Source organism: Oreochromis aureus, linkage group 20 (genome assembly GCF_013358895.1).
Source record: "Oreochromis aureus strain Israel breed Guangdong linkage group 20, ZZ_aureus, whole genome shotgun sequence".
NCBI lineage: Eukaryota > Metazoa > Chordata > Actinopteri > Cichliformes > Cichlidae > Oreochromis > Oreochromis aureus.
Window position 1 is genome coordinate 32,797,931 of NC_052961.1, and position 24,595 is coordinate 32,822,525.

The following is a 24,595-nucleotide window of genomic DNA, read 5'->3' on the forward strand; positions in this document are numbered from 1 at the left end:
GCCGTATTGGTCAATTTGATTGACCTTTGTTGTTATTATTTTATTTTATTTTATTTTATTTTCAGTTGTTACAGATGGGACACACATGGCAAGAGGCACCCCCGCCATCTGGAACCCACCAAGGCCCATCCAGACCAGGGCCCACAGCAGCAGCACCCCCAAGCTCCACAGGAGAGGTAGAGGAAACTGTATCCACCCCATCAATAGACACCCAGGTTAAGTCCATTCTCCACCTCTCCTATGTCTCTCCCCCACCAGCATAGTGAACTCCTGCAAGGATGAAACAACCTCCCTGCCCATTGAAGAGCCCCCCGGTTTGGCTGATGCACCAGAGGCCCCCTGTACCAGGGCTGAGCTCGCGTGCACCCACCCGCCCACAACCTCGGCGACACACCAACAAGGACCAAAGCCCCGTAGGCCCAGCCAGAGCCCCAGCACGGAGGCGGAGCACCCCAAGAACCCCAAGCCCCCACCATGTCCCAGCGCTGGGGTAGGGAAACACCATCTAAGAGCACCATCTAAGAGCCTCCAGAGCCCCTAACCAGATCACGAGCACAACCTCCAGGATAAGCCCACCAGGGTAACATCCCTAGGGACTCTCCAAATGCCCTAAACCCGTCCCTACCTCCACATCAACCACAATAGCGACCAAACTATGAACCCCACCCCAGCTAGGTGATGGAGCCTATCAAAGGAGCCCAGAGGGATTGATCTAATGTGGTTGCAGAGGCTGTATCAACTAATGTGATATATTAGATGGTTTCTATATTGGTTAGAATTAAGATTATTCTTATTTTTCCAGTTCATGAGGACCATTTTCTTGGCAATGCATAGGGCCGTAAAAACCATGTGGACTGTATTTATTTCTTTAGTGACATCATCCAATTTGCCCAACAAGCACACTAAAGGGGAGGTTGGAATTTTACATTTCAGACACTTTGATAAGTCTTCACATATCCTGCGCCAAAACTTCTGAACTGGTGGACAGAACCAAAGAGCGTGGATATAATTGTCCGTGGATGTGTATTGTCTTGACAGTGTTGCAGTCTTAAATACAATCTTTAGAACCTGATAACCCACTGATTTACTGGGGATTTTAAGTTTTTGGTCTCTTACTCATAGTATCTTTAACTTGCAGACTTCAATTCATTAATTGTACTTACAGTGAAATTGTGATTTAACCATATAACATAACAGAAAATGAGTAGTTTTGCAGTAAACAGTGCTAACTACTCTTCCTGAAAATAGACGTAAATAAAAACAGCTGCAGGGTGATTAACATTTATTTTAAACATTATATTACAAAATTAATAGATAATCATGAACATTAATATTTTGTAATGAAATGCTGTATTTTAAAGTTAACTAAGCTTTTTTCAATACAAAAATTACAAAAAATGGTGACATAGTAACCCAGGTTCTTTGACTATATCTCTGTGCTACATATTTTTATATGCATGTGTGGACTGATCTCGAACAGTATAACTCACATGGATCGTGTTTAAGACACACCACCTGCGGTGGCAGTGCAGTAATACACCTTAATAGGAATGTCTTTCTAAGCGACTTGGAACTGGAATACATATTCCATATGTAAGGGGACTTGAAAACTGAGCTGAAGCAGCTGCTCTTGCAGGAGCATAGAATGGCAGTTGAATTTAAAAGACAGATATTTCAGAATCAGAATTAGAATACTTTATTAATCCCTAAGGAAATTATGTGGGTTACAGTTGCTCCAGTACAGTAACAGAAACAGACTAGACTATTTAACAATACAATATGTTACAGATTTACAGATTTAAGAAACAGCACAATATATACAAATCACTCAATAATAAATATCAAGGATTGACAGAGGTGATTATAAATAAATATCAAGAAAACTGACAACAACATTACAGAGTAAGAAAAGATTGTGTGCAAAAAGGATGTAACTATTGCAGTGTTTACAGTGTATTAGATGGAGGAGTTGTACAGGGAGATGACCACGGGCAGGAATGATTTCCTGTGTCATTCAGTGGTGCTTTTTGGTAATCTCAGTGTCTCACTGAACATGCTCCTGTGGCTAGCCAGCACATCATGGAGTGGGTGGGAGGCATTATCCTACATTGTTTTCATCTTGGACAACATCCGCCTCTCCGGGACGGGAGTCCAGCTCCATCCCCACAACATTACTGGCCTTCCAGATCAGTTTATTGAGTCTGTTGGCATCTGTGACCCTCAACCTGCTGCTCCAGCATGCAACAGCATACAGGATAGCACTGGCCACAGCAGACTCATAGAAAATCCTGAGCATTGTCCAGATGTTGAAGGACCTCAGCCGCCTCAGAAAATAGAGACGACTCTGGCCTTTCCTGTAAAGTGCAGTGGTGTTTTTAACCCAGTCCAGTTTACTGTCTATGTATACTCCAAGAAATTTATAGGTATTTATAGTTTGAGAGTTTCACACAGGCTACATTCACTACACATAACTCCAAAACAACAACTGAAGGAATCGAAGAGGTCACACACTCGTACTGCTTATATACCCATGGCAGCAATTAGTGTGTGTGTTTCTGTGTGTGTATAGACACTTTTCCCCCTTAATAAATAATAATTTAAAAGCTACATTTTGTATTTTTCTCTGTGTAACATAAAAAAGGGGCCAAATACTTTTCACAGCACTGTGTTACACTGAACCTATAATGCTGATTTTAATCCTTGTTGGTCCACTACCAGAAACCCTTCCAACGTCATTATCAGATCAACTTTTGAGGAAGTGTTTCCAAATTTGCAATCTAGGCTGCTCGCCAGTCTCCAGATTTATTAATGATGTCAAAGCCCCTGCACGAAAAAGGGAAGAAAAACAATTTCCTACAAACGCTAGAATGAGATGGGCTTTTCAAGTCCAAGTGGTACAAACCTAATCTTCAGTTGGCTGGAAAAAGCACAGTATTTCTGATTTCTGTCTGCATGGATAACAGAGAGAGTGCTACTGCAGGTGGAAATTAATCCTAAATAAAAGGAACATTTACATGAAAAGCTGAATATCACACTCCTTTCACAAATATTGCACTACTGTGGAGCAACAAAAAATACAGAAATTCAGACATAATTACATATTTCAGAAAAAAATTCTTAATTCATAAAAAAAGTTTACAAGAACATTTTTTTCTGAAAAATTTACAAGAAAGAAATGTTTTTAGTGAAGCAGCAAAATCCCTTCAATTCTGATGGAATTTTAACACATAGTGGAGACATTCCTGCGCGTCATCAGAGTAAGTAGGATCTGATGAATCGATGCGTTCTGCTTTTGCAATGGACAAGGGTTGGTGAAGTGTGCAGCAAGTCAATGATGTCTATATCTGTCTGCATACAGGCACACTATTAAAGATGAATGAGAGGAGAGCTGAGAGAGACAACAGGGACAGCATTGAACACGACCTTTTTGTTAAATATGCACTCGGGTAATTCTGTATACTGCGTTTATTTAAGGAAGGTTGACATGGACTATAAGTGAGTCTTTGCTGTGACAGAATTTTGAATCCCTCAGATTTATTTTACACTAGTTTCCTAAGTTTTTAAACAAAAGCAAACATATTTACCAGCTTACTCAAAAAATGCTTCCCTCTGCCTTCACTAACTTCTTCTTGTTGATTTACAGTCATCTACAGACAATCTGATGTTGGCTGTCTTACCTTGAATGGCTTTGATGCATGCTCTTTAATAGTGTAGCCTTTAAGCGTTTGAAAAAAATGTTTAATTTAAGTTAATATTTCAAATACCCAAAATATTTTAGGTTTACGTTTCTACAAAAACCATCCCTGTTTATCATTTTCAAGTGTCTTAACTTTTATTGAATAACGGTATACATATACTGTATATAGTATATGCTTTAAATGCAAACATTATAACAACTTTGTTCATTCTAGAGGAGTTTAACATCATTATATACAAAAGAACACTGCGGTGAAGGACTGTGTAAATATAAGGCAGAATGTTGACCTGTACTTTAAGTCCATAAAATTGTGTATAAAAGCAAATTGTATCAGATTCCATTAACAATGTTGACAAATTAAATAACACAACCCTCTGACAGACACGTTGCAACCAAAGGACAAAAGAAAATGGAAAAGTCTTAATTTCTCCCTTTCCCCTTAATTTCTCCCTTAGAAAACATTATGGAAACAAATATGATGCTCAACCAATACATAAACAATTTTCATTATCATTGTGCAAAAGGTTATTTTGCTAAAAAGCTGTATGCTTTTATGAGTGCCTGTTCAAAGAGGCCATGATGATATTCAAAGCTCGTAACCCAGCGTGTAAGACTGACATCCAGCTGTGTCTTCTGTATATTCTAGTGTTTCAAGTAAACACATTTTGACAGCAGATTGACTAGCTTTTGAAGACGAGCTTCCCCAGTGATAAGCAACTGCAAACAGTTTCTGATACTGTCAAGCTCTTAAATTTCTTTACACAGTCTCTGAAAAATTGATGTTTTGCTTCAAATCTCATTGTCCAAATATGAATGAGTGGTCCAATTTTTAGAATTCACCTAGATTAGTGGACCATGAAATGATGTTTCAGAATAAAGTTTTTTGATGGGTAGAGTTCTTTGAAGAGTCGGTCATGTTGCATAATAATGGGCTTTAAATACTATGTCATTGGTGACTGAGTATGAGAACACAATGTTTATAAAGTTCAAGAGCAACAAAATCAAGCTCCAGAGCAAATCCTCTGGTACAAGTCACCAAATATTAAAGGTATGTTTGTGTTGACATCAGATCTATCCCATGTCCTCAACACATTTTTCTTGTCCAGGTAGCCATAGTTAAAAATATATTCTATTTAAAAAGCTTTCTTTAGAGAAACATTTTTTAAGAAAATACTCAAATAATACTTTGACTTCATGACCAACTGACCAACCCCTTCCAAAATATTCTGTATGATGTTAATGCATGGAAAATTTTAATATTGTAGAACATTATGCTGGTATGTACGCTCCTTTTCTTTATGGTAAGTGAAGAAATTAATGCTGCTTTAATGCTCATCAACCAAAAGAAGCATAATGCTGATCAGTTGAGAACTGGTGATCTTAATGTCAAACATGGGTCATCTCAATTTACTGAACGGAAGATTACAAAATAAAAATTGACAAAAAAAAAATGCTCTAAATGACTCCGAAATGGCTTACGCATTCCCAGGTTGTCATCAGTAATTTGTGCAAGATTCTCATGTGCAGAAACATCAGCCACTCAAAGACTCTCTTGCACATGAAACAATGATACCGAATGAATGTTCGGGTACGGTAGGGTAGAATTCAGGCTGGAGGGAAGATTCATAAAGAAGATGCAAAGGCAGCTGAATTTACACATACCTTTTTTAGAACCTAAGAAATTTGCATGCTCAAATTTGTCATAGTGCAATAAGATTGGGAGGGCAAACTAAGGAAAAACAGTCAAACTGAAAAAAGGATGACTTTTGAAATGGCTTCAACATGGAACTCCTCATATTTGTCACACTGAGTATGTATTTGCATCAAATTTTTTCATCTTTAAAACTGAACTGGAGTTTTCACTATGAGAATATACAGTATATGAATTTGTCACTAAGTGAAATTAACTTATAGGTTCCAGTTTAACTATTTTGCCTGGTATCATACCTTTCTCTTAGACACAGTGCATCTCAGAGTACTATAGCCCACTTTTTCAAAAATATTTTTTCCATTTGCTATCAGACTTCCACTGGCTCAATGAGTTGCCATTACCTTGTGAGTAAATTCAATACTTGGTCCTAAATTTTAGATGACAAATGACCCGCAAACTCATATTCTCAATTGTATAAAGAAGTACAATATTTGGTGCACTACTTGAGAAATTATTTAACCGTATTTTACTATTATTTTTTTTATTCCAGGATATATTCCAAGAATAAATTTATATCTATCCAAGACTATCCATGTAGAAGCTTGAAATCTGCCCTTTTGAAGATATGAAAAGATATGACTTGGGGTTTTCTTTAGTGATAGTTTCCTGCTAGCCGTGCAGTTTGCCATTCAGTGTTAATGAGACAAAGCATGTTTGGTAAACATACTGCTAGAAGTAGAAATGCTGCATAATAACACAAGCTAACAATACACATACAACTAAACTTGACTATATTGCTATCAACTTATCTTTATCAGGCAGCTAACTAGCAAGTTTGACTAGATTGACCACTTTTTAAGTAGACAGAAAAATCCTCACAGTTTAACTTGTTTAGTTAGTAATAGTAGCAAATTTCAAAGTTAGGTGAATCAGCACCTCAGTGAACACCAAATCATACAACATACCATATATGTGTGTGTGCTTCTACATGCAGGACTGGTCACGTTGCTTCCATATTAATGTTACCATGTGCCACAGTGATAAATGATATCAGACAACTATTGTTACTAACTGGTAATAGTTAAATAGCTAGCATTAACGTGTATACTGGCTAGCAATGTTCCCTCTAAGCTGCGCACGTGCGCAATTGCGCACTGCTGGCACGGTCTCTGCGCACAGAAAATCTGTGTTGCGCACAAAAAAAATTAACCTGAATTGAAATTAAAATTAATACTTTAACAATTCTGTTTTGCAGTGTTAGTCAGTGAGTGACTGGCTGCTCCCATATTGTATTAGAACGATGCCACCTTATCCCATAGTCCAGCCAATAATGCAATTTACATTCGTATATACGCAGCCAATCAACGTGGTTGACAGGCTATGACAGCGTCCTTATGTGCCGACACCGGTCTTTTAGCTGGCAAAGCGGCGTAGCTGATGTGGAGTGAAGCCACGTTAATGACAACGTGTACAACCATTGGAGATGTGAGCAGGACAGACGGAACAATTGACGGAAAAAGTGTGGACTTTATACCAGTTTTTAAATTGTGTTGATAGGCCACGTAAAAACAGAGTTGTGATTAAAAAAAAATGCAATGTTTGGTTTTCTTCCTGAATACTGTCATTGTTTATCTTTACTGCAGGAAGAAACAGTAAAAACGGCGTTTTATAAGAAAAAAGGCTCGAAAGCACTCTCCGCCTGTGAGCAAAAACAAACTCCACCCCCCTGTCCCTTTCCTATTCGTCCAAAAAAGTACCATGTCGACCAATCAAAAAATGATATGGCAACGTGGCATCTAGTTGTTAAGAAACGGGGAAGTTTTAGGGAGTGACGGCGGTGCTTTGATATGTGAGAGATTTGCGACGTTTAGCGCAAATCTTGTGTAGTTAGTGTGTAGTGTAGTTTTGTTGTGTGTGTCAGAACAATGAGGCGAGTACTGAATGTTACAGGTGTTACAGGAGTGATACATCTCCTGTTGTCAGGCCTGCAGGTATCAGGCTGTTGTTCTCCTTTATCTCATAGGGGACAAAAATTATTTTTTGGAGTGGCACAAATGATTTGTGTGGCATCAGATTTGATGCAGAACACCTGATTGTTCTGTAAATAGTTTGAAATGTTTATTTAAAAATGCCTTGGCTGCATTTAAAAAAAATAGCTGCAAAAATCTTTGTTGTTTGCCAAACTGAGTTACTTTTTTGAAGAAGTAACTATATAATTAATTGCCCAGCATTGGTCATTATATACTATATTTTGCAGACAGAGAGTTACAGGACTCTCTCCCAGACCACAGACTCATACTCATAATACAAGTCAGAGCTTTTTTTTTAAAAAGAAAGAAAGTTGTGTTTTCAAAATTGGAGTTCAAGTTATTTTTACTTCCAATAGTGTTAACATACTACACAGGTCAATGACTAGATTTTTTTTACATTTTCATTGTAAGTGGGATAAAGCAGTTAATTAAAAGTAGTCTAACATAAATGTAAATGCTGTAATTTGATTATTTTAATAAACCATGTAACTTGGATGGATTAGATGCCGGCGCGACCACAGTGCACACGTCTGATGTCGCTCACAGTGGTCCAAGGGATTGCTCAGGGAGTTTGTGTGTTCACTCAGACACGTGAAAAATTAGAGGGAACATTGCTGGCTAGGTTAACATTTATAACAGTGTAATACTTAAATGTTGTTGAAACAGACGCTTTAGTTAGTTTTTTTAAAGTGCTGTTCTGTGTTTTGAATGTCAGCTACTGCTCATAGGATCAGCTGCTAGTGAGGGGAGGGCCGTGTGTGCAGCTGGATGTTGGTATCAATACTGAGTAATAAATTTTAGTATCGTTTAGTTTTGATTAGTATCTTAGTATCATTTTTTTTCTGACAAACTCACTACTTTAATCACACACAATCCCAGCAAGTCAGTCAGAGTTTCTGCATGTCTGCTGCCTCAGTGGAGTCTCTAAAAAAACTGATAGCCTTAGCATCTCAACAGGTTAGCAGAAATAAAAACAAATAAATCCTTTCCAGCTGACTGCAACCAAGCACCCCTATTTTACTTCTGCTTTTTCACCCTACAAAACAAACATCTCTTAAAAATAATACCCTTTTACATTTGATATTGAAGATGGCTGTCATTTTATACAGTAGAGAACGGGAGCATTGACTCATGCCATTTATATGACAGCCCTGCTGATGCTATACCCTGCAGTTACTGGGGTGCCTGTGGCAAAAAACCTACTGAGAGAATAATAATGATGCTTGCCTCTCAATAATACCTCCCCTGGAGGCATAGAGCAGGCACACCAAACCATCACACCACTCTAGTGTTGACACTTATTTTAACCTTCATTTTGTGTTCATTTCATGTTAAACAATTTTGTGTTCTCGGTCAAAAATGGTCATTACATTAAGACTCATGATAGAAACTATAAATATATATTATCATTAGTTGTTGTGTTAGATTTTTTTTCTTCAACCTAAAGTATTGTTCTTCTTCTACTTGTTATTTATGGCCTGTAAGTTTCATTGATCTGAGGTTATATGCCTTGAATTCGAATTCTAAAAAACATCATATCTGGATTATTTTGTCTCTAAGAAATAATCAGATGAAACATAATAAAAAGTTACCAAGAATATTTGATTTTAATCCATTTAAAAATATTTATACAGTCAAATAAAGTAACACCTGTTGTGTTCCCCGTCAAAAGTGACTGGGAATATTTTATTAATGAACAAAAGAAATTATCCCAAAATTACACTTGCGTCAGAGACAGCTCACGTTATCGTATGCTTGGCTCTTTTCAGGAACACCAGCTGCAGGTTTGTCAGTATAAACCTGCGTGTTCCAGGGATAAAAATCTGGCATCAGTGGTTGCCCATATTTTTATGTCATATCTAAACTGTTGCTTGGAATATACTATTTGAAAGGAGAGTGTTCCCTAAAAACAGCGAGATGGTCATCCACTGTGACGTTTTGACTTTGGATATATATGAGTGGCTTGCTTTCCACGCACTTGTCCCAGACTTCTCTGATCGCTGCCATTTGTCTTATTGACGGCGACCTGGTCATGTATCATGATTGTCAAAGCGAATCACCCGTAACAACATGCTAAACTTCTTGAATGACATGGTGGCCTGAAAAATTGTCTGACCATACTCTGCATCCCATAAACTGCTGGTAGAATCCATTCTGGATCTGTGCACACCACTCACAATCAAAAGACTCATGTATGCTTTCACATCTTTCTGGGTTATTTGCTTTCAAATGTCTTTGTAAGTTTGTTTTTTCCCTTCCAGGTTGGTCACGTTTACCACTATGGTTTTGATGGACTGTCATAAATAACTCAAAGCAGGATTTGTCATAAGTCCAGGATACAGCATATTTTCTAGGTCCTGAGACATTTTCAGCTGAAAGCCTAACTTGATTCTCAGGTGGGGATCAGTTCCAATTCTTTGATTTAATTGTGACAATTATCACTGAATTCCTCCTCATCAGTCGTTTCTTGGTCTATGCCGTCTTCAGTTCCTGACACTTCGTCCTCTAATCCATCCTCACTGTCAGTTTCCTGGTCTCTGTCTTCCTCATCAGTGTGGCAATCAAATATGTAATCAAGAGCCTCACTTAGGGTATATCGACATGCCACGATGCCATCACACAGTCAACTGTGAGCAAGCCATCAAAAAAGCATTAAACACTACAGCTAGAAGAAATGTTCAAAGCTACTGAAACAATGTAGCCACTAAATCGGCCAAATTTATGAATAACATAACAACTGCCTTGGGTGTTACCACAGACATACAGAGCAGAGTGATATATAGATGAGCTCTAATATAGTACACACACACAATCACACACACACACAAACACACACACGCACACACACACACACACACACACACACACACACACACACACACACACACACACACACACACACACACACACACAATGATTAGAGTTAATTTCACTTTTGTAAACATGCATTACATGACTTACCGTTTGATTTAATTTCTTACAAAAAAATATACAGTGAATTCAACATTGATATATTTTGTTTTAGATGTCATGACCACAAAGACAACTGAATATGATTGGAAACCTGGAAATGAAACAGAAAGGCAAGACATACGTTTTGACTGCATGTTGGGGGGAGGGCATGAATGTGGCCAGGGGGCTTTTCCCCACAATATTCTGAGCAGACAGACACTTCATTTCCTGCAGTCTGGTGATTATTTTATACACCAGTTAACATTCACTTCTTGTCATAGTTTTCTTTATTTATGCAAAGGAAAATACAAAATTAAGCAATAATGCAATTATCTTAAATTATTTAAGCAATAATCGTAAAGCTCTTAGGCAATATGTGTTGTTTTCAGACGTTCAGTGTCCCTTAGAGCTTCCTGCTGAATCAACACATAAGCATGATTTACTATACTCTTCTCTTTTTTTTCTTTTTGTTGCCTCACAGCATGAAGGATCTAGGTTTCCTTGTGGAACTTGTATGCGCTCCCTGTCCAGTGATTAGTGATTCAAAATTGTCTACAGATGTATGTCTATAGGCAGATGGATTCAGATGTAGTTGCTTTTTAGCTTAAAGTGGACCGTGAGTGTTAAAAAGAAAAACTGCCAATTTTCATGAAATGTGCATGTGGCAAGATTTTAAAACTTCGGATTTCAATAGTTCAAATTTATTTCAATAAGACTTCACATTTGCTTTAAAATAAAAGCTTATTATATCTGCTTTAGTCTATAACAACCTGAAAAAAAAAAATAGCTGTTGTTGGCAGCCTTCAGTTGGTCAGGTTTTGAGATGACTAAACTTGCATACTTGATAGAAAAGAAGAATCTATTTTCCTGTTCTGAAAATTAAGCCAACATAGAAGTGCTTTAAACCTGCATTTTTTTAACAGTCACCTGGGGCAACCCTCTGCCCTGACCTCTGTAAACACTCTCCTGAGACTCAATCACTCTTTTGGAGTTATACTGAATAAAACTTTTTTGTAAATTCCCAGTCCATTTTGTAAATGTTTTTTCTGAGTGTTAGAAAGAAAGATTATATCCCTCACTTGTCATACCCAGTTTTAAAATACCAAGATGATGATAGCAAAAACACTTGGGTATCATCAGTGGCTTTTATATTGTACGATTTCAGACATTAATAAAAGGAAACCCAGGTACTACCCTGCACTAGTGCTGTCACAATATCATAATTTCACTTTACCTGTGATCTATATATAATTGTGGTCAAAATTATTCACCACTGCGCAATTTGTATTTAAAATATAATTAAGCTGAAATAGGGCACCAAACTGCATGGCAGTAACACTTGTGAGTAAAGGAGCTAGGTGAAGTAGAGCAGTCTCACCAACAAAATGACAATAAAGAGTAATTAAATTAGGTATTAATTACTCATTAGTCAGCTCAACCTAACAAAGTTACAGCAGCTTACCTGCTAACTGTGCAAGTGACTCAGTCTGACTTAGCAGGTTTAATGTGAAAAGTAAGTGAAGTGATCGAAATTTCAAGAGTCTTCCTCTCCTCTATAAACTGCAATATGAGTAATGAGTATATATAACTGTGCTGTCACTAAACTGATTATGATTTTATTTTAGGGGATAAAGTAGACTGGAAGGATGTGGAACAGCATTTCGCTGAGTTAATGCCCTTCTGATCCAGCTCTTCTCGTGTAATGACCTCTCTTGTGGCACCTCATCAGCATTAATGAGACTCATCTTGGGGGAGACAGCAAACTTGTTTGCGACAGCACATATGGATCTGCCGGATGTGAAAGAGCTGTAGGGACCATCACATGCTAGTGACAAAGCCATTAGCAAAACCCAAAAATGGAGAAAAAAATCAGTTAAGAGGAAAAATCTGTGGCCACAGCCTGAGAAATATTATTCAAATTCATGTAAATAAATTGTTATTTAGCATATAATTACTCTACTGTTATGTTCAGTGCCACGTGATATCACAGTCCAGAGCAACTACTTAAACTTTATTCCTAGTGTCAAATCTTCACTGCCTGTGACACTGACTCCTCTGCAAAAGAAAGACCCAAATCAGAAGTTCTTATGTCCCTGGTATAACTGACATGCACCCTAAAGCAGATAATCTGTAAGCTGGACACGAAATGGTGTCTCACTAATTTCGAGGATCTTCATTTTGCCTGGAAAAAGACAAAAAGATGTTACTCTGTAAAAAACCCCCAATACAAAACAAAAAAGACAAAAAAGCCCTACATAAATTCATCACAGTACCGAAACAACACTGGTGAAAGTTACAAATGATCTTCTTTCTGACAGTGAACTTCTCTTCATGTTTCTCCTGCTAGACCTCAGTGCAGCTTTTGATACTGTTGACACAGTATTTACACCATTACAGAGATAAGAACATGCTGTTGATATTAAATGTACTGCATGCAGTGGTCTGAATCATAGTTGGTTAATAGACTCCAATTTGTTTACATAAATGGAGAGTACTCTTCACACACTAAGGTTAATTATGGATTATGGATGGCTAAGAAGAATTCTGTTTACATTATACATACAGTACTTCCCCTAGGCAGAATCATTAGAAGGCATAGCATATATTTTGACTGCTAGGCAGATGATACTGAGCTTTATCTGTTAATGAAGCTAGATAACATACACCAATTAGTTAAACTGCAGGAATGTCTTAAAGACATAAAGACCTGGACGACCTTTAACTTCCTGCCTCTAAATTTACATAAAACTGAGGTTGTTGTACTCAGCCCTTAAAAATCTTAGAAACTGTCAATTCAATTCTGTTTTATTTATATAGTGCTAAATCACAACAGCAGTCACCTCAAGGTGCTTTATACTGTAAGGAAGAGACCCTACAATAATTCAAACATGGTGTTTAATCAGATACTCTGGATGGCGTTAAGAGAGTAACACTTATAGTACTGCTTTCTTGTATTTGTGCAATATCTCTAAAATCAGACAGATTGGGTCTCAGAGTGATGTTGAAAAAATAATTCAAGCATTTTTTACTTTTAGTAAGTCAATAAGAGGGGAAACTCAAGTTCAGTTATATATACATTCAATTTTGTGTATACTGGGTTATTTTTAATTAGAGATACTTGTACTTATTAGAACAGTTTTGTGTCTTTGTAATATATTGTTATATATTTAATTTAATTTAGTTAATTGCTATTTTTACTGTCTTAGAGCTACTGTGACCACATCATTTTCTCTTGGATTAATAAAGTATTCCAAATGTGATAAGGTAGACTATTGTATGTCATTATTTATCAGGTCATTCTAAAAACTCCCTGAAAAGCCTTCAGTTGATCCAAAATCCAGCAGCGAGAGTACTGACAGGCACTAGAAAGAGAGCGCATATTTCTCCAATGTTAGCTTTTCTTCATTGGCTACCTGTTAAATCCATAATTGAATTTTATTCTTCTCATTACACACAAGGCCTTGAATAACCAGGCCTCATCATATCTTGAAGAGTTCATATTAGCATACCACACGAATAGAGCACTTCGCTCTCTCACTGCAGGCTTACTTGTGGCTCCTAGAGCCCCTCTTTTATGTAATCAGCTCCCAGTCTGGATTAGGGAACAAACACCATCTTGACTTTAAATATTAGTCTTAAAACTTTCCTTTTTGATAATTTAAAGTAAGGGCTTGATCAAGTGACCCTGAACCCTAACTTACTTATCATGTAAGAGGCCTAGCCTTCTGGGTGCTTCCCATGATATATGGAGCTCCGTTACTCACCTCTTTTCTCTCTCTCTGTGTTTATATGATATTTTGCATTTAATCATTAGTTATTATTAATAACTAATGATTATGATAAAGAGCCTGGGACGGTGGTATAATGCTGATCTCAATAATACCTGGCAACTTGAACAACTAAGGCAGAACATGGCTAATGACCTCAGGCGGATTAACAACACTGCACTCCCAGGGAAACTGAAGCTCTGGTGCTTCCAGTTTGAGTTGTTACCCAGACTACTGTGGCCGTTGACAAAGGTCTCACTCAGTCATGCCAATCGATTGGAGAGGCTAGTGAGCTCCTACGTTAAGAAGTGGCTTGGACTTCCCAAATGCCTCAGCAGCGTTGGGATACTGTCATTGCCTATCCCTAGCCTGGTAGAGGAGTTTAAATGTGCAAAAGTGAGGCTTGAGATGTCACTCATGGACTCCCGGGACTCACCTGTTCCAGAGAACTTTGTGCATATTTTGTTAGTTTCAATTGAAGGGTAAGACCTCTGCTGTAGAAACCTCTGCTGCATGTCAATGTTCAAGATTTTTTTTCACATTTGCATGCATTAAAGCTAATGTCTACATGGAAATGAGATGTCAGACATCAAATGAGACAGAAATCAGCTATGACATGAAGTGGCAGACTCGACTCAGAAAAATACATGAATAATATACTTTGTTTGGAAAGTCTTCTGAACAGTTCAAGTCATATTAAAGAACCCTGTAACATAGTCAGTTTTGCATCTCTAATGAATAACTAAATGTTAAACTATCTGCTTGACGTTAACTCATCATGAGTAATTGCATTTCAGAATAAATGTAACACTGACCAAAAAGAGTTTGATCACATGATTATATTCTCTATTTACATATTCATGTGGTTGTTCATTCTGACAAATATGTTTTTGTGGTATACAGTTTGACAGTTCAACATATTTAAATTCAGAGGTCCTAATTGAGCTGTATGTGATTTGCTGGTGTTTTTACTGAGGTTGAATACTACAAACTTATTTGTTAAAGTAAAGCTTTCTCACAGTTTCCCTGACAGGCTGACAGTTATACTACATGATCAAGATAGCTGCCAATACATTCTTTTAGACTTCATTCATATTTTTATCATCATAAAATATGTGTTACTGTATCCAAAGAGATTAATTAGGAGTTTCTTTCAGCTACAAGCAAATCAGGTTCACAGCTTAATATTTGGCCCGGTTGTATAAGGGCCATTCTGTCATGGTCCTGGGTCTATATCCCAGTGCTTTGTGTTTTTGAATTATTTACAGTTATTTATAGTTTCTAGTATCTTGGGTTCCGTCTCTGTGTCTCACCTGAGTTCCTTGTGTCATGTCTAGTCAACTTATGTTTTCATGTCCGTTCTTCCCCTGTTCTCATTCTGTGTCTCATGTTTCCTGTTTTATTTTGATAGTTCCTTGTCTGGTGTGTGTAGTGTGTTCAGTTTTGCTTCTCCCCAGTCTCGTTGTGTGTGATTACTCCCAGCTGTGCTCTCCTCCTGTGTCTCATTCCCCCGTTATCTCTCTGTGTATTTAAGCCCTGTGTTTTCCTCTGCCTGTTGTCATGTTGTCCCTCATGCTGCTGTGTGTCTCTCCCATGTTCCTCGTTTCCCCCAGTGGTTCCTAGTTAGCTCCTGGCTCCCAGTTTTTCTGTTTATTGTTTTCCTAGCTCCCTAGTTTAGTTTCCAGTTTAGTTTATGTTTTGTGTTTTCTATCCTCGGATGTTCACATCCATGTCCAATCCTGCCTGCCACACAACGCAACTTTGACAGAACAATGCGACCACACCATGGACCCAGCAGATTCAGCTCACCTCGAGAGGGAAAGGGATCTCACTCATATCCTAGGGTTAGTGAGTCATATCGACCACGCCTCAGACTTAAAGACACTGAATGCCATTGAAACCATATTCAATAAGAATCGTCACCTGCGCCAGCTCTCCCTGGCTTCAGAGTTTTGCCGTTCCCTGACTCAGGCTAAGAAGGCACTCCAAGCCCAGGAGCTGGCCAAACTCATCAGTTCATAAAGACTGTTTTTCCTTGAAGCTCGAAAACTTTGATTTTGTTTCCAAATCTGAAGAAGTAGAGGTTTCTGTTTCTGTTTGTGTTGAACTCAAACTAGGCCCCAAAGAAACTGAACTGTGTGTTTCCCAGCTCTCAGAAGCTGTGTTTTCTTTTCCTCGGGTCACCCATTCAAAGACTGTGTATAGTGTTTCTGTTTGTACCATTCGGTCGGTACTCTGAGACTGTCCCCACTCTGAGCTGTCCCCAACTGTTCCTTGTGTGGGGACAGCTGGTGTCCAACCATTACCTGTTCCCCAGGTGAAGGCAGCCGTAACTCAGTCTTCCTCTCCACCTGTATCTGTCCCTCGGGTAGAGACAACTTGGCCTGTTCATGAGTCTGTACTTGTTCCTAGGGTAAGGGCAGCTAGGACCCTGTGTTCCCCTATCATATATGTATGTGCTCTTAATCTGAAAGGTATAAATACGGAAGTGTGTGTGTTCAATAGATGATGGCGCAAAGGAAGGCGTGTGCCTCTGATGTAAAACTCTAACAATGTCTATGTGGTTTATTCCTCCATGAGATGTGCGAGTTACCACGGTATTTCTGCCCTAGAGAATGGAACATGCAACAGGTTATGGGCCCAGAAGGGATGTGGGAAGCCGGTGGAACCGTCTGTGCTTCGACGGAGACGAGAGAAACTACGAATTGTGGGAAACAAAGTTCCTGGGATACCTGCGGCTACTTGGGCTAAAGGCCGCCATTTTGGACGAGCCCGGCGAGTCGGAGGAAGAAGACAAGGACTTGGATGAAAAAAATGAAGTAGCTTATGCAGAGCTAATCCAAGTATTGGATGATAGAAGTCTTTCACTCGTGATGAGAGATGCCAGGGATGACGGACGGAAAGCGTTGAAAATTCTGAGAGAGCACTACGCCGGTAAGGGGAAACCACGTGTGATTAGCCTGTACACGGAGCTAACGTCGCTACAGAAAACGCCCAGTGAGAGCGTCACAGACTATATGATAAGGGCTGAGACTGCCATTACAGCTCTGAGGAATGCAGAAGAGACATTAAGTGATGGACTTCTTATTGCAATGGTGTTAAAAGGGTTGCCTGAATCTTTCAAGCCGTTTTCCATACATGTAACCCACAGTGACAAAGCAATGACATTCAGTGAATTTAAAGCTAAATTAAGAAGCTACGAGAGCACCGAAAAGGCCACATGTTCTGAAGATAATGTGATGAAGGCAAATAACTGGAAGAAAGAGAGAGACAATGCAGAAATCATATGTTACAACTGTGAAAAAAAGGGTCATATAGCACAAGAGTGTTACACAAAGGCCGAAAGGAAAGAACAAAAAGAGAAGCAGTGGTGCGGTTACTGCAAAAGCTCAACGCATAAGGACAGCGACTGTCGCCGACGAAAGAAGATTACTGCTAAACACGTAACTGATGCAGAAGATCATAGTTTCGCGTTCAAAGCTAAAGACTGTGGAAATCAAGGGCTGAAACAGAGAGGCCTAATGGTTGATACAGGGGCTACTTCTCACATTATTACGGACATTCAGAGATTCAAAAGTTTTGATGAGACATTCACACCTGGAAGACACTTCATGGAGTTAGCTGACGGGACGAGGACGAGTGGGGTCGCACTGAAGAGGGGAGATGTGGAGGTCTATCTACAAGACAGCGAGGGACGAAAGGTGAAGGCGACACTGGAGGGAGCACTTTACATTCCCTCTTACCCGCAAGATATCTTCTCGGTCCAGGCGGCGACGGGCAAAGGAGCCTCAGTAACCTTCAAGAAGGGCTGCAACCAGCTTATCCATAAGAACGGGACAAGGTTTAAGATAAGTGAATATTAACGCCTATACTATTTGAACAGTGTTACATCTGATCATTATGTTGACAACGACGAATGCAATGGCTGTCATGATGTAGAAACTTGGCATAAAATCCTCGGCCACTGTAACTATGAAGATTTGGTTAAACTAGAGAACATTACCGAGGGTATGAAAATAAAAGGTAAAGCTAAACATTACCAAGATTGTGAAGTGTGTATAAAAGGGAAATTTATCCAAACCAGGAATAGAGAGCCTGACGAAAGAGCAGAAGAAGCATTAGAGCTAGTGCACACTAACTTAGCTGGACCGATAGAACCAGAAGCTAAAGACGGGTTCAGGTACACGTTAGCATTTACTGATGATTACTCAGGCACAATGTTTGTGTACTTTTAAAGGCTAAAAGTGACACTGTAAAAGCAACTGAAAGATTTTTGGCAGACGTCGCCCCCTATGGGCAAGTAAAGAGAATCAGATCAGACAATGGAACTGAATTTACATCTAAAGAGTTTCAGACATTGTTAGATAAAAACACGAAAAAGCATGAGACATCAGCGCCGTATTCACCTCATCAGAATGGGACTGCCGAGAGACAATGGCGAACACTTTTTGAAATGGCACGGTGTATGTTGATTGAAAGTAACCTGCCAAAGAGATTATGGACTTATGCTGTTATGACTGCCGTAGTAATTCGTAATAGGTGTTACAACAGACGCACAAAGCAAACCCCTTATTACATGCTGACAGGAAAGAAGCCAGACATGTCGAGGATGGGGATTTTTGGATCAGTTTGCTACGGTTACGGACACAACAAAAAGAAGTTAGATGCGAGATGTGACGAAGGAGTTTTTGTGGGTTACGATAAAAACAGTCCGTCGTATCTAATCTACTACCCTAAAACAGGACGAGTTCTTAGACATAGGTTGGTCAAGTTCCCCACTAAAAGTGTAGTTGAGCACCAAACCCAGACTATTCAGGATGATGACGATGGAGATAATGATTTGACTCCAGGGGACATCTTGAAGTACCCCGCTAGAATGGACAAAACAGGGAATGACCAGAGATCAAATGAAAGTGTGATCCTTGAACCTGAAAGTGACATTCAAGACAATGGCACAAATGACACACAAAATTCAGACAAACAGAGTGACAGAACAGAGTCTGAACGATATCCTAAACGAAACAGGAGAAGGCCAGATTACCTGAAAGACTATGTCCAAACTGCAGAAGACGATCAAACATCGCTGACTGTAGATTACTGTTACAGGGTGATGTATAACATACCAAAGACATTTGAAGAAGCTATGCAGTCATCGAACTCTAAGTGTTGGTCAGATGCTATGGAAGATGAAATGAGATCCTTGAAAGACAATAATACGTTCACTCTAACCACGCTGCCAGAAGGTAAAAATGCAGTGGGAGGGAGATGGGTGTATGTGATAAAAGAGAACCCGAATCGGACTAAAACATTTAAAGCAAGATATGTTGCTAAAGGCTATAGCCAAATTCAAGGCATTGATTACAAAGAAACCTTTTCGCCGACTGCAGATATGACATCAGTGCGTACTCTGATGCAATTAGCAGTACAGTACAACTTTAAACTCCATCAAATGGATGTGAAGACTGCTTATTTGCACGCCCCAATCGATTGTGAGGTGTATATGCAGCAACCAGAAGGTTTTGAAGTAAAATCAGACACAGGTGAAAAACTGGTCTGCAAACTGAACAAATCACTATATGGTTTATAAGGTTACAAACAAAATCCTGTAGACCATTGTGTATATTCCAGACAGACAGCGAGTGAGACAGTGATTCTTATCATCTGGGTTGATGATGTAATCATAGCTGCCAACAGTGAAGACGCTATCAGAAACGTGAAACAAATGTTGAATGAGAAATTTAAAATGAAGGATCTTGGTGAGCTCAAACATTGGGAGTAGGAATGTTTTGCTGCTATTATTTGCTGCTATTTTTATAATCATCATTACCATTTTATGTTAATAGTGATGTTGCATTCAGATGCATTCAGATGTTCAAATATATGGGTATTATATTAGTCTTTATTACAAGTCCAAGGAGAACCACTTTAAACTGTGGAGTTGAATCTATAATTTTAAATGTTTTTAATGCTTCTATAATCTCAGTGTTTCTGTGTAGAGGGCAGAGACAGGAAACACGTCTGCAAGGCATGCTCTTGCAGAAGTGAAACTGAAAGCAGACTCTGAATGCAAGTACTGTGAGTAGGATATGAAACTTTTAGTAGAGGCTTTTGATTAAAACATTTATTCAGTAGATTACATATATAGTTCCAGTTAGGTTATTATATGTAAGGATGAGCCTCTGTTCCGGTGAAAGGTCAGAAGTGTAACGGGTGAGATGTGAGAGCATTTAAGGCTTAGACACACATACAGACACATATAGTAAGAGAGGTCACGACACGCACGCAGTACACAGCATGCAACGCCCCATGCGTGCACACACACACAGACTCATTTAGTAGGTAAGAGTTTATGACTGCAAAGTTGTGCCTGCATGAGTGACATTTTGTGCAGAACGTGGACCTGATGTTCCAGAAGATAAGCCTGGGCAGGATGGAGACAGGAAGCACCTGCCTTCGACCCGAAGAAGATGTTTGTTTTAGACTATGTTAAGAGTCATTGTGGTTTTGGAGTGACGTATGCTTTGTTTAAATCTGCCTAGCAACAGAAAAGGGGGCTGTACTATCTTAACCCTATAAAACCGTTGTCTGAATATGGTAAAGCAGTTCAATACTGATTGGGTTGTTGAACTCACACATGTGTTCATTAAAATGCCGTCTAAATTGCACCCGCCCGGATCTGTGCTTATTTTGGATTCCTCCTCAACATTTGAACCCTGACAGTATTGACTGTATACAAGAGAACCATGAGATAAGACTAAACCAGACACGGTACGTCACAAAAATCCTGGAAAAGTTCAAAATGTCTGACTGTAAGCCCCGTTCTACTCCTTGTGAACTCAAAAATGACTTTGATGCACATGGTGAATCAGTTGATTCAGGAAAATATAGAGAATTAGTGGGCAGTTTGATTTACTTAATGACATGTACAAGACCAGATTTGAGTTGGATAGTGAGCAAACTGTCACAATCTCTGTCTGAGCCAAAAGAGCATCATTGGACAGCAGCAAAACATGTATTACGTTACCTTAAGGGGACACTAAACAAAGAGCTGTGCTATAAAAGGACAGAAGGAAACCTAAATCTTATAGCATACAGCGATGCAGATTGGGCCACAGATTTGAGTGACAGGAGAAGTACAACGGGTTATTGTTTTGTACTATCCAAAAATGGGCCAGTCATCTGTTGGAAAACCAGGAAGCAAGCTACAGTAGCTTTGTCAACGTGCGAGGCAGAGTACATGGCGATGGCCGCCACAGTACAAGAAAGCTTATACCTCTCACAGCTACTTAATGGCATGGACATTAAAAGGCAATATTCACCAGTTACCATTCTTGCAGACAATCAAGGTGCAATTGCATTGTCCAAAAATCCTATAAACCGTCAAAGATGTAAACACATTGATGTCAAGTATCATTTTATTAGGTCTGCTATAACTGAGAAGGAAGTACAAGTTAAATATTGTGCAACAGAAGACATGGTAGCAGACATCATGACTAAGTCTGTAAGTAAAGTGAAAATAGATAAATTTATGCATATTTTGTTTGGAACATAAATGTTAATATGTGTATATCATGTAAATGTGTAATGTACAGTGTTAAGAGCAAGTGGGGGTGTTGCCCTATCATATATGTATGTGCTCTTAATCTGAAAGGTATAAATACGGAAGTGTGTGTGTTCAATAAATGATGGCGCAAAGGAAGGCGTGTGCCTCTGATGTAAAACTCTAACAATGTGTATGTGGTTTATTCCTCCATGAGATGTGTGAGTTACCACGGTATTTCTGCCCTAGAGAATGGAACATGCAACACCCTGCCTGTCCTTGCACCAATCCATGCTCCTTGGGGAGGGGGGAATAAATAAAAATAAATTAATAAATAAAAAATAGTTTCCAGGAAGGAAACAGGTTTTGGCTGTTGTGAGTCCAGCCCCTCACAACAACTCCAGCTGCTGCCTTTAGAGCATCCTGAGCAGGCTTTGTAATCTGCTCCAACCCAGCTTCCTCTGCCGTCAGCTGGTGGCTCAGGTGAGCCGTCTCAGTTTTCTGTATCACCAACTGGGAGCTCAGACAAGTCGACCCAGCCTTCACCTGTTCCAGCTGGGAGCTCAGGCAAGCTTATCCAGCCAACTACAGACTCCACATTGCTCTTGATGCCAGTGGAGCCATTTGAACAGACTGCGTACACTGCACAGCCCCAGCCACAGCATCCTGGGCTGGCTGTGTTTCTGCGCAGGTCCACCTCACTCTGTCTCTGCCAGAGGTTTCTACACTGTCTGGTTCTGCTCTGCCAGAGGGTTCTACACCGTCTGGTTCAGGTCCTGTTTCTGATCTGCTAGAGGTTTCCATGCCGTCTGGTCCTGTCCCTGTGTAAGGGGCTACTAGCCCCGTTATGTAGGGGTACAGAAGTGCACAAGCTGCCTTGAACGACAAGGGGGTAGTGGGATCTGGGTCTGTGACCTCCCCTAGTACAGTTGACCCAGATACTTACTACTGTAAGAATGCTTTTAGCTGTCTGCCTGTTGCTGGCACAGAAGGGGGGGGGACTCCAGGGCTCAAACCTGCAAACAACGGCTGCCCGGAGTGCACTATGCTGTCGAACATTAACTCAGCCTAGCCCCACATACCTGTACCCAACCAGTACCCGGGTGCCCCTATTCCAAGGCAACCTGGTTTGACATTCAGTAAAAAGGACTAGATGTTACAGTCCCTGATAATGCATTGCTTTAGATGGAGAGACTCTTGAGGGATGGCTGTTATGAGGAAAGGCAGCCCAGAAACTTTTCCAGCAGCACACATCGTTGTGTGCCTCAAATTTCGGTCTTTTACCCATTCTAATCTGCCATTTTCCTTCCTTGGTTAGGTTTAGGGATTAGAGATCTGATCAAGCTTATCATTTTAAAATTTGGGACACATTGACAGTAGTGGACCTTGGATTCATCAGGTGTTTCGGCCATTATCACTAGACACCCTCATCCAAGGAGGCCCTGCCAGGGTTGATCAGGCCCTGGAGTGTGTCACTGGTTTATGTTAAATTGTTATTTCTCTTCTTCTTTCTTCTGTTTAGTTTCCTACAGTTTATTTTCTATCTATTCACTGCAACTGAGAAATAATACTTACCTCTGTAGCATTTATGGAGCCTAACTTCTTCAAAGGGATAGAAAAGGTGATAGAGAGAAGTAAGACAAAGACAAAAAGGGACAAGATAGGACAGAGCAGAGAGGAGAGCCGGAAGGGGGGCACCCGATCTGGCTTCCCACACCTCCCCGCCGGATCGGGCTGTATGCTCTACCTCCCCACTGCCTCCCAGAAAAGGGAAGAAGAGCAGAGGGGAGAAGAGCAGAATATTTCTTCTCTCTCGCGATTAGCTGACTTGCTTAGCTGCCCAAGTGATGTCAGCCCTTTTTTAACCATAGCCAGTGACTGGTCCTCTCAGCAGTGTTAGCTAGTTCTCTTATAGCCTGCCGTTGCGCCTGTCCTCTGATTCTAATCTTTCTAAGCAGTTTTGCTGTTGTACTGGCTACAAAGCCTCTGCACCCCACTTCCACCGACCACACCTTGATCTTCCAGCCTCTGTCCTCAGCTGCCAAGTTGGCATACCGCAGCTTCTTACACTCAAACGCTTCCACAATTGCTTCCTCCCATGCAATGTTCCCTCTAATTTTTCACGTGTCTGAGCGAACACACAAACTCCCTGAGCGATCCCTTGGACCACTGTGAGCGACATCAGACGTGTACACTGTGGTCGCGCCGGCATCTAATCCATCCAAGTTACATGGTTTATTAAAATAATCAAATTACAGCATTTACATTTATTTTAGACTACTTTTAATTAACTGCTTTATCGCACTTACAATGAAAATGTAAAAAAAATCTAGTCATTGACCTGTGTAGTATGTTAACACTATTGGAAGTAAAAATAACTTGAACTCCAATTTTGAAAACACAACTTTCTTTCTTTTTAAAAAAAGCTCTGACTTGTATTATGAGTCTGTGGTCTGGGAGAGAGTCCTGTAACTCTCTGTCTGCAAAATATAGTATATAATGACCAATGCTGGGCAATTAATTATATAGTTACTTCTTCAAAAAAGTAACACAGTTTGGCAAACAACAAAGATTTTTGCAGCTATTTTTTTTAAATGCAGCCAAGGCATTTTTAAATAAACATTTCAAACTATTTACAGAACAATCAGGTGTTCTGCATCAAATCTGATGCCACACAAATCATTTGTGCCACTCCAAAAAATAATTTCTGTCCCCTATGAGATAAAGGAGAACAACAGTCTGATACCTGCAGGCCAGACAACAGGAGATATATCACTCCTGTAACACCTGTAACATTCAGTACTCGCCTCATTGTTCTGACACACACAACAAAACTACACTACACACTAACTACACAAGATTTGCGCTAAACGTCGCAAATCTCTCACATATCAAAGCACCGCCGTCACTCCTAAAACTTCCCCCCGTTTCTTAACAACTAGATGCCACGTTGCCATA

The 24,595-nt window shown here is 39.6% G+C and overlaps 1 protein-coding gene across 1 annotated transcript in view; it reads right to left on the reverse strand.

The window, feature by feature from the left end:
• Positions 1 to 24,595, reverse strand: part of ntsr1 (neurotensin receptor 1 (high affinity)) — a 107,852-nt gene that overhangs the window by 1,402 nt on the left and 81,855 nt on the right. The gene's annotated exons all lie outside the window — the stretch shown is intronic.